The sequence below is a fragment of the Pongo abelii genome, chromosome 4 (assembly GCF_028885655.2).
Source record: "Pongo abelii isolate AG06213 chromosome 4, NHGRI_mPonAbe1-v2.0_pri, whole genome shotgun sequence".
In the NCBI taxonomy this organism is placed as follows: domain Eukaryota; kingdom Metazoa; phylum Chordata; class Mammalia; order Primates; family Hominidae; genus Pongo; species Pongo abelii.
Genome location: NC_071989.2, coordinates 27035770 through 27052919, shown reverse-complemented (window position 1 = coordinate 27052919; position 17150 = coordinate 27035770). Strand labels below are relative to the sequence as shown.

The 17150-nt window shown below is 34.8% G+C and overlaps 1 long non-coding RNA gene across 2 annotated transcripts in view; it reads right to left on the bottom strand.

Annotated features, from left to right (window-relative positions):
• LOC129059356 (uncharacterized) overlaps positions 1-17150 on the bottom strand; it is a 72846-nt gene that overhangs the window by 2946 nt on the left and 52750 nt on the right. Inside the window, exon 3 of one of the 2 annotated variants that reach the window (XR_008525178.1) lies at positions 16524-16680. This is a non-coding gene — a long non-coding RNA (uncharacterized LOC129059356). Of the gene's footprint in view, positions 1-15606; positions 16681-17150 lie in introns of those variants that run through there. The other variant, XR_008525179.1, reaches the window with a different exon arrangement.

Here is a 17150-nt window from a genome sequence, read left to right as displayed (position 1 = left end):
CTTTACATTCAAGTCTTTAATCCATCTTGAGTTGATTTTGTGTATGGTACAAGGAAGGGATTCAGTTTCAATCTTCTGCATATGGCTAGACAGTTATCCCAGTACCATTTATTGAATAGGGAGTCCTTTCTCCATTGCTTGTATTTGTCAGCTTTGTCAAAGATCAGATGGTTGTAGGTGTGTGGCCTTATCACGGGGCTTTCAATTCTATTTCATTGGTCTATGTATCTGGTTTTGTACCAGTACCATGCTCTTTTGGTTTCTGTAGCCCCATAGTATAGTTTGAAGTCAGGTAACAAGATGCCTCCAGTTTTGTTCTTTTTCCTTAGGATTGTCTTGGCTATTCAGTCACTTTTTTTGGTTCTATATGAATTTTAGCATATATTTTTTCTCTAGTTCGTGAAGTATGTCATTGGTAGTTTGATAGGAATAGCATTGAATCTGTAAATTGCTTTAGGCAGTAAGGCCATTTTTATGTTATTCATACTTCCTATCTATTAGCACACAGATTCATAAAGCGAGTTTTTAGAGACTTTCAAAGAGACTTAGACTCCCACAAAATAATAACGGGAGATATCAACACTCCACTGACAGCATTAGACAGATCATCAAGGCAGAACATTAACAAATATATTTAGGATCTGAACTCAACATTAGACCAAATCAAACTGATAGACTTCTACAGAACACTGGCCTCAAATCAGCAGATACAGATTCTCCTCATCATCATATGGCACATACTCTAAAGCTGACCATACAATTGAACATAAAACAATCTTTAGCAAATACAAAAGAACTGAAATCATACCAAACACACTCATGGACCACAGCACAATAAAAATAGAAGTAAAGACTAAGAAAAAAGTCATGCAAAACCAGGCAACTACATGGAAATTAAACAACCAGCTCCTTAATGACTTTTGGGTAAATAATAAAATTAATGCAAAAATCTAGAAGTTCTTTGAAACTAATGAGAACAAATATACAACATACCAGGATCCCTGGGATACAGCTAAGGCAATATTAAGAGGGAAATTTATAGCACTAAAAGCTCACATCAAAAAGTTAGCAAGATCTCAAATAACAACCTAACATCATAATTAAAAGAACTAGAGAAGCAAGAACAAATACACCCCAAAGCTAACAGAAGACAAGAAATAACCAAAATCAGAGCTGAACTGAAGGAGATCAAGACATGCAAACCCACTAAAAAACCCAGCAAATCAAGGAGATAGTTTTTGAAAAAATAGTATGACAGATAGGCCACTAGCTAGAATAACAAAGAAGAAAAGAGAGAAAATCCAAATAAACACAATCAGAAATGACAAAAGATATTACCACTAACCCCAGAGAAATATAAATAACCATCAGAGACTACTGAGAACACTTCTATCACTTCTATATGTGCAAACTAGAAAACCTAGAAGACATAGACGAACTCCTAGACACATACACTCTCCCAAGACTGAACCAAGAAGAAATTGAAACCCTGAACAGATCAATAATAAGCTCCAACATTTAATGAGCAATAAATAGCATACAAACCAAAAAAAAAAAAAGGCCTTGGCCAGATTTTGGCTTCAAGGCCAAATTCCATCAAATATACAGAGAAGATCTGGTACTGGCTGGGCACAGTGGCTCACCTGTAATCCTAGCACTTTGAGAGGCTGTGGTGGAAGGATCGCTTGAGGTCAGGAGTTTGAGACCAGCCTGGCCAACATGGTGAAACCCCTTCCCTACTAAAAATATAAAAATTAGCTAGGCATGGTAGCGGGCACCTGTAATCCCAGCTATTCTAGAGGCTGAGGCAGGATAGCTCTTGAACCTTGGAGGTGGAGTTTGCAGTGAGCTGAGATCCTGTCCATCTGGTACTATTCCTACTAAAACTATTTCAAAAATTAAGAAGGATGGACTCGACTCCTCCTTAACTCATTCTACGAGGCCAGTATCATCCTGATACCAAAACTTGGTAGAGATATAACGAAAACTTCAGGTCAATATCCTTGATGAACATCGATGCAAAAATCCTCAACAAAATATTGGCAAAATGAATCCAGCAGCACATCAAAAAAATCTCATTCACTATGATCAAGTGGGCTTTATTTCTGGAATACCAGGTTGGTTTAACATAAATCAATAAATGTGATTCATCACATAAACAGCACTAAAGACAACCACGTGATCATCTCAATAGATGCAGAAAAGGTTTTCAATGAGTTCAGCACCCCTTCACCTTAAAAACTCTCAATAAACTAGATGTTGAAGGAACATACCTCAGAATAAGAACCATCTGTGAAAAATCCATTGCCAACATCATACTGAATGGGCAAAAGCTGGAAGCATTTTCCTTGAAAACCAGCACAAGGCATGTATACTCTGTCTTACCACTCCTATTCAATATAGTATTGGAAGTCCTGGCCAGCGCCATCAGTCAAGATAAAGAAATATAGGGCATCCAAATAGGAAGAGAGGAAGTCAAACTATCCCTATCGGGAGATGACATAATCTTATATACAGAAAACCCCATAGTCTTGGCCCCAAAGCTCTTTAAGCTTATAAACAACTTCAGCAAACTCTTGGGACACACAATCAGTGTACAAAAATCACTAGCATTCCTATATCAAAACCAGTCAAGGCAAGAGACAAATCAGGAATGCAATCTTTTTATAATAGCCACAAAAAAATAAAATACCTAGGAATGCAGCTAACCAGGGAGGTGAAAGATCTTTATAGCCAGTATTACAAAACTCTGCTCAAAGAAATTAGAGATGACACAAACAAATAGAGGTAATTCTTGATTCATTTCATCTCTTAGATGTCTCTGCCTGTCAATTAAAAATTGAATCCCATTGTTCTTGTGATTTTTTTAATCCATCCCTTTCTAACATACCTCTTAAATAAGCAATTTTATACGAATTAAAACTTACCCACTGTGGCTACTGAAATTTTATATTAATGTTGGTAAGTTTCATTCATTTCTAAAAAGGCACAGGTCCTGGGATTATCGATCTTACACATAAAATTGCCTGGAGTTCCAGGTGGAGGAGTTCTAGACTCCCTGGAGCCTGATAAAGCCATGATTCCCATTGTTCTCATAACTACTGAGCCCACTTCACGTCTTTCTGCTCCAATCAGACTGAGGCCTCCCCCTAAATTATCCAGTACTCTTTCTGCCACGACTTTAAAGGCTAAATACTCCCTCACAGCTCAAAATCCTAGGTTGAAAAGCCGAAAACATAAAAAATAATGAATCAAGGCCCTTATCTGGATCAAATCCAGTTAACTGTTGTATCCAACTTGATTCTAAACACAGTTGAGCTTTGGTCAAACCCACTAAGACATCCAATGCCTCTTAACTGAATCTAATTCAGTAAAGTATGAAAAAGAAAATAAAAAAGACAATGAGAAAAAAAGGATACAAGGATTTCCCAAATAACCTCAGAGACCTCAAAACACAAAATTAGTGGGGCTCAGAATCAGAGAGAGACCTTAGCCACGCCTGGAGAGATCATGGGGCTCAGTGGGCACTGGCAGGTACCTAAAGTGGTTGCTAGTTGCTCCTGAGAGTTGCTGAAAGTTCTATTGTGGATGCAGTTCCCTACCTCAATCTGTTTCAGAAAAAAAAAAAGTTCAAATCCAAGACCACCTAAATTTTACAAAGTTCATTTGAGCAATAAACTGGTTCCAGAACTGGGCAGCATTTCAGACCAAAGATGGGTTAGAATGCCCCCACTGACAACATAGTGAGCTGTATTTAAAACAAGAAAAACAGAAAATGACATACAAAGATGACCTAATAGGTGCAATTCAGCCTTTGCCTTATTTGGGCATAATCTGGCAGCTTTCAGCCTGGGATTGGCTGATGTGTCAGCTACTGTGATTGGATGAGACTCAGTTTCTTGGTTACAAGGGTACACTCAGGTTAGGTTATGACTTGCTGACCCATCAAGCTGTATTAGGAGGCCACTTTGGGTCAAATTTTATTACCCAGGTACAGAGGTGCTTTGAGACAAACATAATTCAGTATCTTAACACATGATATTGATTACTGTTACAGCTAATCTCCTAAAAATATGTAATACATTTTTCATTTTGTACACAGTCTAAATATATTCTTTATCCTTCTCACATAGAAAATGCCTAATTGGTAGTCAGCCCTCATATGACTATCATGCACCATTTTTAAAAATTTGCATTATTATTCCATATCATTGACCCTAAATTATTCCTGAGAGGTAAACATTAGTAACTCCATTTTACTACTCAGCAATTATTAAGATTATACTGTAATAAATATCAAAACTAGACTTAGAGTCAAATGAACTTCCTAGAAAACATGTTTCCAAACTTCAGTAGTTTCATTAATTTGCTTTCATAAACTTGTTCATATTCAAATACTAAATTAACACATTGTGGTAAAGGAAATAGCTTTGTTTTGCTCCCTCACTTATACTTCTTAATAATGCTATGTCTTAATTAGTGTTTGTAGCCTGTGAAAACAAATTGGTCAGCAGTATATTGAGTTATGTATCATTGAGCCTGTAAATCACATCTAGCAGTTGGACAATACCTTCTAATACAAATATGTGGTATTATTTTTATTGATAAAAGTTTAAAATTATAGAAATAAAATTCAGTCAAATATAGAATAAAAGTTCTTTATAACCATACCATTTACAGTCAAGCACATATTCTGATATATTTTCTTTACTTATTGTTATTATTGTTTTTTCCTGAGACAGAGTCTTGCTCTGTCACCCAGGTGGACTGCAATGGCACGATCTCGGCTCACTGCAACCTCCGCCTCCAGAGTTCAGATGACTCTCCTGCCTTATCCTCCTGAATAGCTGGGATAACAGGCACCTGCCACCAATCCCAGCTAATTTTTGTATTTTTAGTAGAGACGAGGTTTCTCCATGTTGGCCAGGCTGGTCTCGAACTCCTTATCTCAGGTGATCTGCCCACCTCAGCCTCCAAAAGTGCTAGGAGTACACGTTATGAGCCACCATGTCTGGCTGTTGTATTTTAATTATGAATAAATTGCTTTTGAATTTGCATTATTAGGGCTGCAGCTTATTTTTTTACCTCAATAATTATGGTGATGTGATTATAGATCTTTTAGACCCCTCATTAGAAAAGTATGCATTTTTAAAGGATAATTTTAGTTAAGTAAGAGAAGAAAACAATACCTGATTTTAAAGAGAAATAATATATCTCCCAGTCAGTATATTCTTTTTCTTGTGCATTCTTTTATTTCCACACAAACCGTAAGATGATTTTTAACTTGAAATTTTATATTGAGGGTCTTCCCAATTGTTAGCTTTTATCGTGGAGCCTATTGAACTTCTATGAATAGCTTACTCTTCTCAGTAATCATACTGTTTTGTTAGTGACTTCAAGTCTGAGTTTTTCTAACATTTTATAAAATCTTAGGAGAGTTTGACAATATAATTATTTGTACTATTACCATTACATTTACTTTCACATTAAAAAACTCTTAAGAGACATTTACAATTGAAGATTTAATTGATCTTGGATCTTTGCATTAAAATCTATGGCCTAATTTACTAAATTAAGTTTAATCTCAGTTATTAATTTCAGAGTCTTGCTCTGTCACCCAGGCTGGAGTGCAGTGGCATGATCATGGCTCACTGCAGCCTCTACCTCCCTGGACTCAAGCAGTCCTCCCACCTTAGTCTCCCATGTAGCTGGAACTACAGGAATGTGCTACCATGCCCAACTACTTTTTAAATTTTCTGTAGCAGTGGGTTCTTGCTTTGTTGCCTAGGCTGGCATTGAAATACCAGCCTCAGGGATCCTGCTGCCTCGGCCTCCCAGTGTGGGATTATAGGTGGGCCAGCAATCATTAATTTCTACATTACAAACTTTGATGACTCTTGTTTCTACTCAATACTGAATACTTCCCAGCCATTAACTCTTGAATAGCGTGTTTTTCTCATGCTTTCATTATTTTCTGTTGTTGTTTTTTAGATGCATGTCTACACTTTTGATTCTACCCTCCAGATCTCTTACCTTGTCTCTTATATTTTCAATTTCCTTTTCTGTCTCTGTCTTATTATGATCAGTTTCTTCCATCAGTACTTGTATTCTGTAATTCTCTCATTGAATGTATCTAATCTACTTTCTATAACTTCTTTTGAGGTTTTCATCAGTACATAAACATTTTTTAAGATTTCTGCTTTGTATATTTTATATCTATTATTTTTAGTTTCATAATTAATTCTAGGTGCCTTATTCATTTCTTGTTTCTGATTATGAAACTTTATTTATTAGAAAACTACTCATAAAGTGGCAATTATTGTAGGTCTACTAGTTTGAATTATCCATTTTTTATTAGGTTTTCTTGCTTTTATATATGTGTCACAAATTTTTGGTAGCTTGTTTGAGTGCTTATTGGGAATGAGAGAATTTATTTTTTTTTTTTCTTCTCTTAATAGATTCAATACTTCCCAAAGAATAGCTTTATTCAATCCACCATCTGATTCAGAGTTCATAGATTAGAACTAAAATGTATACTAATAAATCTGAGAACTTGGCCTCTGACTTTTGCAGTTCTCATGTTTGGGTCTTAATATGGCAGTCTATTTGCTGGTTAAGTGGAAAACTGGTTTCCTCCCTATGCTACATACAAGAAGCTCATTTTCTATAATTAGCCATTCAGTATAGGGAGGATTTATTAGAGCTTAATGTTAAGTCAAGTTAACTGGCTTTACTTGGGGAATATGTCTTTGGTTTTCTCTCATATTTTGCCCAGTAATTTAAAATTTCTTCTTGGATTCTAGTGCAAAAAAACATTTGTGTTCTCCTGTTAGTTGATCAAGATTTTGATATTACCTAGGCTCAATTCTGCATATCTTAAAAATTCTCCCATATATCATTAGCATGTATTTAAAACAGATAAATATAAAATATCACACCTATTATTTTTTGATGTTTTAATGACTTTTTAACTTTTGTTAGCATATGCTAAGTTTAACACATGCTCAGATTTTTGCCAAGATATACACATACCCTTTTGACACTTTCCCGTTACGAAGTATTATCATTTTAGGCATTCACAAATAATAAAATTTGATATAACTTTACATCATCCAGTCTGCTTATGGCTGCACAGCCTCTCTTCTATTATTAAGCACTTCCTTACCACAGTTATTACCATAAGAAATATCAAACACAATACGTAAGCAAGTCGGCTTCCAACAAATGGCACTCCATTTTTATTCTTGGGATAAGTTAGTTTCACTATAAAACTATATGATTATATGACATTTCTTTAGCCATGTGTAGCACCAATCTTCATTGGGATGAATTTCAATATTCTGTCCACAGATATTCTGAAATACTATATTGTCCCAAATAAGTTAATATGAGGTTATATCTACCTTTTATTGGGAGGACATTGCTCAAATATTTGTTCAATCCTTTACATAAATATCTGTTTGGTCCTTTAAATAAACATCTCAATATTTCTCAACTATATTTTTTGTAATGAAGTGTTGAATATCTCATGCAATTTATTGAATTCTGTGCTGAAGGTTAACACAGATGGGTTCTATGAGTACCACAAGTACGTTCTCTACTGAATGAGTATTGCTTTCACGCCACCACAAAGTCGAAAATCTTTTTTTTTCTTTTTATTATTATTATTATTATTATTATTATTATTATACTTTAGGCTCTATGGTACATGTGCACAACTTGCAGGTAAGTTACATATGTATACGTGTGCCATGCTGGTGCACTGCACCCACCAACTCGTCATCTAGCATTAGGTATATCTCCCAATGCTATCCCTCCCCCCTCCCCCCTCCCCACAACAGTCCCCGAAGTGTGATGTTCCCCTTCCTGTGTCCATGTGTTCTCATTGTTCAATTCTCACTTATGAGTGAGAATATGCGGTGTTTGGTTTTTTGTTCTTGAGATAGTTTACTGAGAATGATGATTTCCAATTTCATCCATGTCCCTACAAAGGACGTGAACTCATCATTTTTTATGGCTGCATAGTATTCCATGGTGTATATGTGCCACATTTTCTTAATCCAGTCTATCATCGTTGGACATTTGGGTTGGTTCCAAGTCTTTGCTATTGTGAATAATGCTGCAATAAACATACGTGTGCATGTGTCTTTATAGCAGCATGATTTATAGTCCTTTGGATATATACCCAGTAATGGGATGGCTGGGTCGAATGGAATTTCTAGTTCTAGATCCCTGAGGAATCGCCACACTGACTTCCACAAGGGTTGAACTAGTTTACAGTCCCACCAACAGTGTAAAAGTGTTCCTATTTCTCCACATCCTCTCCAGCACCTGTTGTTTCCTGACTTTTTAATGATTGCCATTCTAACTGGTGTGAGATGGTATCTCATTGTGGTTTTGATTTGCATTTCTCTGATGGCCAGTGATGGTGAGCATTTTTTCAGGTGGTTTTTGGCTGCATAAATGTCTTCTTTTGAGAAGTGTCTGTTCATGTCCTTTGCCCACTTTTTGATGGGGTTGTTTGTTTTTTTCTTGTAAATTTGTTGGAGTTCATTGTAGATTCTGGATATTAGCCCTTTGTCAGATGAGTAGGTTGCGAAAATTTTCTCCCATTTTGTAGGTTGCCTGTTCACTCTGATGGTAGTTTCCTTTGCTGTGCAGAAGCTCTTTAGTTTAATTAGATCCCATTTGTCAATTTTGGCTTTTGTTGCCATTGCTTTTTGTGTTTTAGACATGAAGTCCTTGCCCATGACTATGTCCTGAATGGTATTGCCTAGGTTTTCTTCTAGGGTTTTTATGGTTTTAGGTCTAACATTTAAGTCTTTAATCCATCTTGAATTGATTTTTGTATAAGGTGTAAGGAAGGGATCCAGTTTCAGCTTTCTACATATGGCTAGCCAGAATGCCAGGGATGTCTGTACTACATTATGTGTTATACTGGGAACAGGGTTGTCTTGGTGTGAAGGGGAGGGCAAGGAACGGCCAGGACTAGGGGACTAGGGGCATGAATTGTAGCAGGACCATGGCCATTCAACCTAAGACTTGCCCACAATGCACGCTGGCTCTGTAATTGAGTTCCTGCACTGAGATGTGATGGGAAGTGATGTGAACAACGTTTCTGCAAATGAGGGTAAGGGCTTCCTCTATCTTCCTTTCTCCTGCTCTTTTTATTTCTATTTATTATTATTATTTTTTTTAGATTTCCATAGGTTATTTGGGAACAGGTTGTGTTTGGTTTCAAAACTAAGTTCTTCAGTTATGATTTGTGAGATTTTGGTGCACCCATCATCAGAGCAGTACACATTCCACCCTATTGGTAGTCTTTTATCCCTCACCCCTTTCCCACCCTTTCCCCCGAGTCCCCAGAGTCCACTGTGTCATTCTTATGCCTTTGCATTGATATTTCTCAACTATTTTTTAGTTCTTTACATAAATACCTGAACAATCGCTTTGGTTTTCATAAACTTTGGTTTTTAAAAGTGATGAATACAGTCATTAGTATGGTCTGTCATTTCTAATAATTAGAGCCATGTGACATATTTTCTTTAAACTTTCTGCCAGTAAACTTAGAACATACTGAAATGTACTTTTATAAACATAATATGCTTTACAGAAGATATATCATTGACATTGTTTTGCATTTATTTAAAAAAATTCAGATTTTCTGATCATTTCTAAATGTTCTTTATTCCAATTATTCATCCTAGATTTTAAACAAGTTGTTAATATAGAATATATGCTAGAAATTTTCGTAATTCCAGATTAACCCATATAATTTGGCATATGTAATATGTATAAAATTAAAAAAATTGAAAGCATAATACAAGAATTGAGGTTTATATGCAACATGACTATTAAAAGTCCCTGATGTATATACATACATTTCTTTACTTCACACAGATTGAATTTAAAAAGTGAATATTTCACTTTTTAATATATGAGAAAAATGAATCTGTGAAAGATAAAAAAGTGTACAACATTGAGAGCAAATAATTTACGAAGGCATTAATACAAATCAAATCGCCCGAAAAAATTCAATTAACTGTCCTTTATATGACTGCCTAGTTTCTGCTTACAATGAATGCAATGCAACCAGACACATTATTCATCTTATATGTTCAAGTTAATTCAAGATTATATCTACTATCCCAGAATTCATGATTGGATGTTGGCTCTTCTGATTTATGATATGGGACTTCTTGGTTTTGAAATTGCTAACATTCAGAGTTTCATATTTTGAACTTTTAGTGAAAAATGAAATGTCTACCAATCTTTCTGTCCATGGAAGCAGTTTTGTGGAAGAATGTTCAGTCACTCATCACTCACTCAACAAACATTTTTGAGTTCCTTGTAATCACCAAGTAGTATGCTTAATGGCTGGGAATATAAAGATAAGAGAGAGTCCTTGCATCAAGGAAAGTAATTTCTAGGGTCTACATAAATATGTATATAATTCATTACTAAACAATGCCAATAAACATGGCATGGTGATGGTAAAAAATAGGGCATGATGGGATCATAAGCGTTAGTATGCAAGGGTGCCTACAAATGTCAGAGAAGGTTCTATGAAATCGAAGTGAGATCAGCAGGAAAATATAAATGTGCCTTGTAAGGAAAAGAAGTACAGGAATTTCAGCTGATACTACCACCATATACATGATACACTATGGAAGGACACTATATATTCTGAAAATTACACATACTTCATCTTTATTCACCAACAATTCTCAAAACACATTGTTTGAAGATAATATTTTGCAGCTGGTGGATACAATATCCTATCCACATACACATGTTTACAACAGCATATTCCTCCTCAGTTCATCAGGATGGCAATAGGCATTATATGAATACAGATATCCTTTGCAAAAGTTTGGATTGAACCGTTAAATAAATTCATTTAATAAAATCCTTTTTTAATAACATATCATGTAGCTTACTAGTCAGAAGTGTTTAGTGATAAGGTACATAGCATACTTAATCCCAGCTTTAATTTTACAGAAGAGTGGGGTCAGTGACACATGAACAACTACTGCCACCTTCTTATACTGGCAACTTTTTACCCTCATGCTCATTCACACCTGTATTCACACTCATTGGACATAACTGAGCTACCGCCCTCCTTCCCACACACAGATTCTCCATTCCCTCTCTCTCTCACATAAGCTAAACTTACATAAACACCCCAACGTCACGTGACTTTTTTAACTCCTCCTACCCACATATATGACAAATAATATGTATTTAATATTTGAAGTAAGCTTTTTAAAAAGTGGAATATATTCTATGAATTTACACTAATTTGATGACATTTGAATTTAGTAAATTTCATACCATGTCATTAAGACACACGTATCAATTTTTAAAGTTTTATTTTCATATTTGCTTTTAGTCTGAAATACTGCCATAATGTTCACAAATAATTGATTTCAGTTCAAAGGTAACAATTATTTTCGTTAGAGAATATTAATTGGACTTTAACCTTAATGTTTTCCCACAACAGAATTTTTATTCTCATCTGATTTCAATTTATGATTTATGAAGATTAAACATTTTTCCATTACTCCCTCCCCCCAAATAAAGCATTCTTGATCAACAATAGCAGTAAGTAAAATGTAAATTTTGAATAGTATGTTTAGATTTTGACTAAGAACTAATAACGCACTCCATTTTACTCTACTAGTATTTAAGTGGGTACGAAACTGTATAAATCTTTCTGTTTTATTTTCTACCATAAACAAGCATTTTATATAACTGAGAGTTTCTTCTGCAGTAGAATACAGTACATTATGAAATATTTTACAAGTTCATTAATGTTGAAAACAATAAATGTATTCATTTATAAAACTGAAATACTTCAGAATAATCATGACAAATTTTATCCTTAAATGTAAATAAAATTTGTTTACATTTTCTTCTTATAAAAATAATATATGTTTAGTATGGAGGAATTGTAAGCTAAAAACATGTAATATAAATACAATAAAAGTCATATTACTATATTCTAGGGATATTGATTATCATAATGTTGATGTTTGTGATTATTTTCCTTCCTCCATACACATACACACACGCCCACACACTTTAAACATTGAATATTTACTATACACACATTGTATATAGTATCATGTATCACAAAATATGTATGGTGAGCATTTCCTCAGGACTTTGGATATTTTTATAAAATACAGATTCTATATCCTTTTTTTTTTTTTTTTTTTGGTCATTTCAAAGGTCTTTGAGTGACAGTAAAAATGCACATCTTTCTACTCTCCACAGAAAAGCTGAATTTTACTGGATTAAGTTTAGTTTCAGGATTAACACTGTGATATTCTAGAATGCAGAATACAGACGTGGCTCTTAAGTCCAAATACTAAGATAGAACAAATAGCTTGAGGATGTGTGGCAAGGAGGAGCACTTAAGGATTACAGGGAGGAAATCACAGGGAGGATCTTATCCTCATTTTAGCTTCTCTAGACAAAAATTTATCTTATAAATTAAACACCAAAATATGCTTAGGACTATATTTTCTAAATTAATTAAAGCCCATCATCCTTTCAATCTGTTGTGTTTTCTATTTCTATATACAGGTGGATAATTCAGGTTAGAACTGCTCTTTGCAGCTGGAAAATTCAGATTTAAACAGGCAGACACAGAACAAGAAGTTAGGATTCTTCCTGGCTTAAAACATAATCTTCAACTTATCTTTTACCAAGTTTATCTACACTGGTTATTTGTTAATTTGTTTATTAATATAAAAAGCAGACGTTGCTAATCCTTGCATGTAATTCTTTTTATACGTTCATGTTTGTGAATATCGATGGAGAAAAATATCCAGCAGAAGTCCATCCCAAACTGCTAGTGATGACCAACTCTTAGACACTTTTTAGATAAATAAAAATAAATATTTGAACTATATTTAGATTTGTATAAGTGAGATTGCTTCAATACATCCACAAAATAAGAAAAAATTATCAATTTTACATATTTATATTCATAACACAAAGAGGAAATGGTTGTATAAAATCCATTTGCAGATGCTAAATGTGTCCTTCTGGACACATTACCATGTTCCACCTTTATATAATAATTTTTAGAATTACACTGGATAATTAGCGCATGAACTGGCCATATCATCTGTTAACCCAGAAAAATTTTCTCTAGTGATACTTAATATCACTTCAAATGAATTCCTATTGTTAAAAGTTGTCTTATGAGAATTTTAGAAAATATCCATAATACTATCTGATGCTACCAGGCATTCCCAGGTATATCCCTCATGGATTTTTACAATCTGACCATTTCTAATGTTTTCTTTTAGAATTGGCAACAGATTCCATTTATCTTTGTTGAGAATTTGAACTTCTCTATGGATTTGTTTTGCTGTTTTATAAAGCACTTCGATAAGGGCTTAAGTCAAATTAGCCTCTTTAGCATGATGATTTGCTCAAGGTAAAAGAGGGTTTTTATTTAATAAAAATTGATGTGATATCATTGTATATGCAGGTGATTCTACAAGAGCTGAAGGTGCTTTGTTTAATTTATCATAGGAATCATATTTGCTGAGGCCAGGAGAAAATCCTTTGGCTCTTGGATGAAGAGATAGGCTATGATAAACAATGCATCTTTGACATGTGCTATGTTGAGTTAATGTTCATAAAGATGAACATAACCTGAATGTTCATCTACATAAAATAGAAGTTTATGATAACTAAAGAAGACCTATCCTAAAATACTATAGCTCCAAATGTGTCTATAATCATGGAGTCCTTGCTAATATCTATTCTGAAATCATATTTAATTATTGGATTATTTCTTGAGACATTCATTGTGTATGTATATTATTGTCAAGATCAATTCTAATTTGATTGTGGAGACAGAAAAAATCTAAACTTCTCTTAATAGCACATCTGAAAGACAGTTTAACTGGCAGTTCCATTTGTAAATTAAATCACCGTTAAACTTACAGGGGTTGTGTCACAGAGAATAAACGATTATTTTTCTAATAATGATCCCGATTGACTACAGTTTATGAAATAACATAGAATTGACAAACATTAGTACTTCACAAGTAGTTTTAGTACTTGTGATCTGATAATGATGCAGTATTGTTCAGCTATGACTGCGCCTTTGTCAATAACAAAGCTGTGGCTGGGCGCGTTGGTTTCTGCCTGTAATCCCAGCACTTTGGGAGGCCAAGGTGGGCGGATCATGAGGTCAGGAGTTTGAGATCAGCCTGACAAACATGGTGAAACCATGTCTCTACTAAAAATACAAAAAATAGCCAGGTGTGGTGGTGCACACCTGTAATATCAGCTACACAGGAGGCTGAGGCAGGAGAAGCACTCCAGCCTGGGCGACAGAGTGAGACTCTGTCTCAAGAAAAAAAAAAAAAGAAAGGAAGAAAACTGTATTTTGTGCATCTATATTTGTGGAAAATTTTCTCTGGCAATGTAGAGAGAGAAAATTGTTAAAGCCTGCATTTTCTCACAGAGTGATGTCATTCCGTGATTTTTTTTACATTTGTCCTTCTGTTTCTTAATCAATGTAGAGAACATTTAAGTTTTTCAATGAATTTTCTATTTGTAATCTTTGTAGGCATGGCATCCAGATTGAGAGGCTTACAATTCTTTAAAAATAGTAAACAAATCAGTCTTGTTTTTCTTTCAGGAAAGGGTAATTTTATCTAAAGGATCTTAAGTTTTTTTCTGGTTTTCATACTTTTTTTTACCTTCTAGCACTCATTGTAAATATTTTGCCACTTGATGTAGATCTTCTCACTTAGCAATTAGCCATTCTAGTTCAATATTCTCACCAAGTCTCCTTTTCAGAAAACATCTCATTTACAAAAAAGAGAACAATGTTACTTTTACTTTGGATGTTGGGTCTACCTCTGAACATTGTTTGAAACATTTTTGGATTCTGTTTTTTAACGTCTCCTATTAACTAGTCTTTTCCCCACAAACTTAATGAAAAGACTCCTGAAATAGTATGTGTAGTTAATTTACTACATTTTTTTGCCTTTTCTCAAGGCCAAGAACTATATTTTTAAAACCCTTAACAACAACAACAAAATCAATAAGGCAGCTCAACAAAATAATTCAGCACAAGATCGCTATTGAAATCAATTTACCTGGCAGTGAGAACAACTAAATTTGGGCCAAAGTGATGAACTATCATGCTTGTATGTTCAAAATTCCCATGTGATGCTTCCAAGTAATAGTCTTCAAAACAATTAAGATGGATGCTCCAATTATGGAAGGAAGTGGTTACTATCCAATATCAGAAAGAAGACATAAGTTTATTAATTGTCAAAGAGAGAAGCTCTGCATTGTAGGACGCTGTCTATCTGAACAAGCACATTGTTGGTCACATATATGATTATAAGAAGTGTGGATTTCAAGTAGTAGCACTGATTGACTGGCATTCTGTATCACAACTACTTATGGAAAGTTGTCATAGATTATGTTGGATTTAAATCCAGTGTCAGTGACCAGAGCGGCTATGGGTTAAGAACATGTTGTCTTTTCCTTTCTAAGAACAGTAAAAATATCTATGGATTCTAAGATGGTAGAGTGAATCAGAGATAACACTTGGTCAATTTCAGATAAATAATTATTTTTATTATTGGCATGCATAATGATTTATCTCTTTATATAAGTTAAATCTGCCATAGCTAAAGTGACTAAATCTTCCATTTCTTTACACAAGTCTTCAGTATAAATGACCAGAGACTTCTCACAGATGGTCCAGTAAAAAGTTGACTGATACTGTATAAAATAACTAAGGATAAATGCTCATATACATAGGTGTATTGCATTTTTGTGTGTACTCATGTTTCGAATAGTATATAAAGCCACTGTGATTAACATTATGTGATATCTGGCCAGAAACTGTCTTGATTACCTTTGCCCAGGAATTTGCGGAACACCTACTTTAGTCGTATTATATAACTAAGAAGAGGCCATGAAAATTATCCCTATTCAGTCCATCCCTATCTAAGAAACCTAAGCTGGTAAGACCCTACTACCAAAACACACCTGCCCATTTGCTCTCCATCTCAGTAACATGTGCCATCACTTCTATAGATACTCGGGCCAAAAAATATTGACAAAACAAATCCTCCATTTCCTCATATTCCAAAATATATGTAAATCCTGATGGCTCTGCTTTCAAATTATATTCATAACTTCTATCACTGCTGCCTTCCCTGACCTGGGTATTGGCAGTTTCCTGTTTCTCACTCCCTACATATTTTCCATCCCTCATTCTTTTCTCATTCAGCATCTAGAGTGATATATTTTTTTTTAACACAAATCTGCTTTTGACACTCTGATCCAAACCCAGAGTGGTTTCCTGGCTATTCCACTTATAACATTTAAAGGGTTGAGTGTGGCGGCTCACACCTGTAATCCAAGCACTTTGGAGGACCGAGGAAGGCGGATCATTTAAGGTCAGGAGTCTGAGACCCAGCCTGGCCAACATGACGAAACCTCTTCTCTACTAAAACGACAAAAATTACCCAGGCATGGTGGCGGGATCCTGTAATCCCAGCTACTCAGGAGAGTGAGGTGAGAGAATCGCTTCAATCCAGAAGGAGGGGAAGGAGGAGGCAGAGGTTGTGGTGAGCAGAGATCAGTCTGCGCTGCACTCCAGCCTAGGCGACAGAGCCAGACTACCTTAAAAAAAAAAAAAAAGATTTTACTGCATCTGGTAACTTCTTCATCTTCATCTTCTACTACTCCCTCACACTCTGATCCATTCCACATCTTGTACACACCATGTAAACCATCAACACAAGTCCTACTCTTACTGTTTTCTCTGGGATAACCATCTACATACCTATATGGATTTCTCTTTTGTTGTATTTATGTCTTTTAAAAAACTCTCCAGCCTGAAATAATCATCCTAACCACACTGTATTCCTTCATCTTGCTTTCTTTTTTAATACCTATCATACATATTTTGTATCTGTCTGTTTAATTATCACTTCTGCGCCTCATTGAAAGAAGAATTCTCTTTTTTCCTTTTTCTTCATTGCTGCATTGCTAGCACCAGTAAAAACGTTTGTCATGCAGTACTTTTTTTTATTTTACATTTTTTTATTAGTTTTTTTTAGAAACAGGGTTTCACTCTGTTGCCCAGGCTG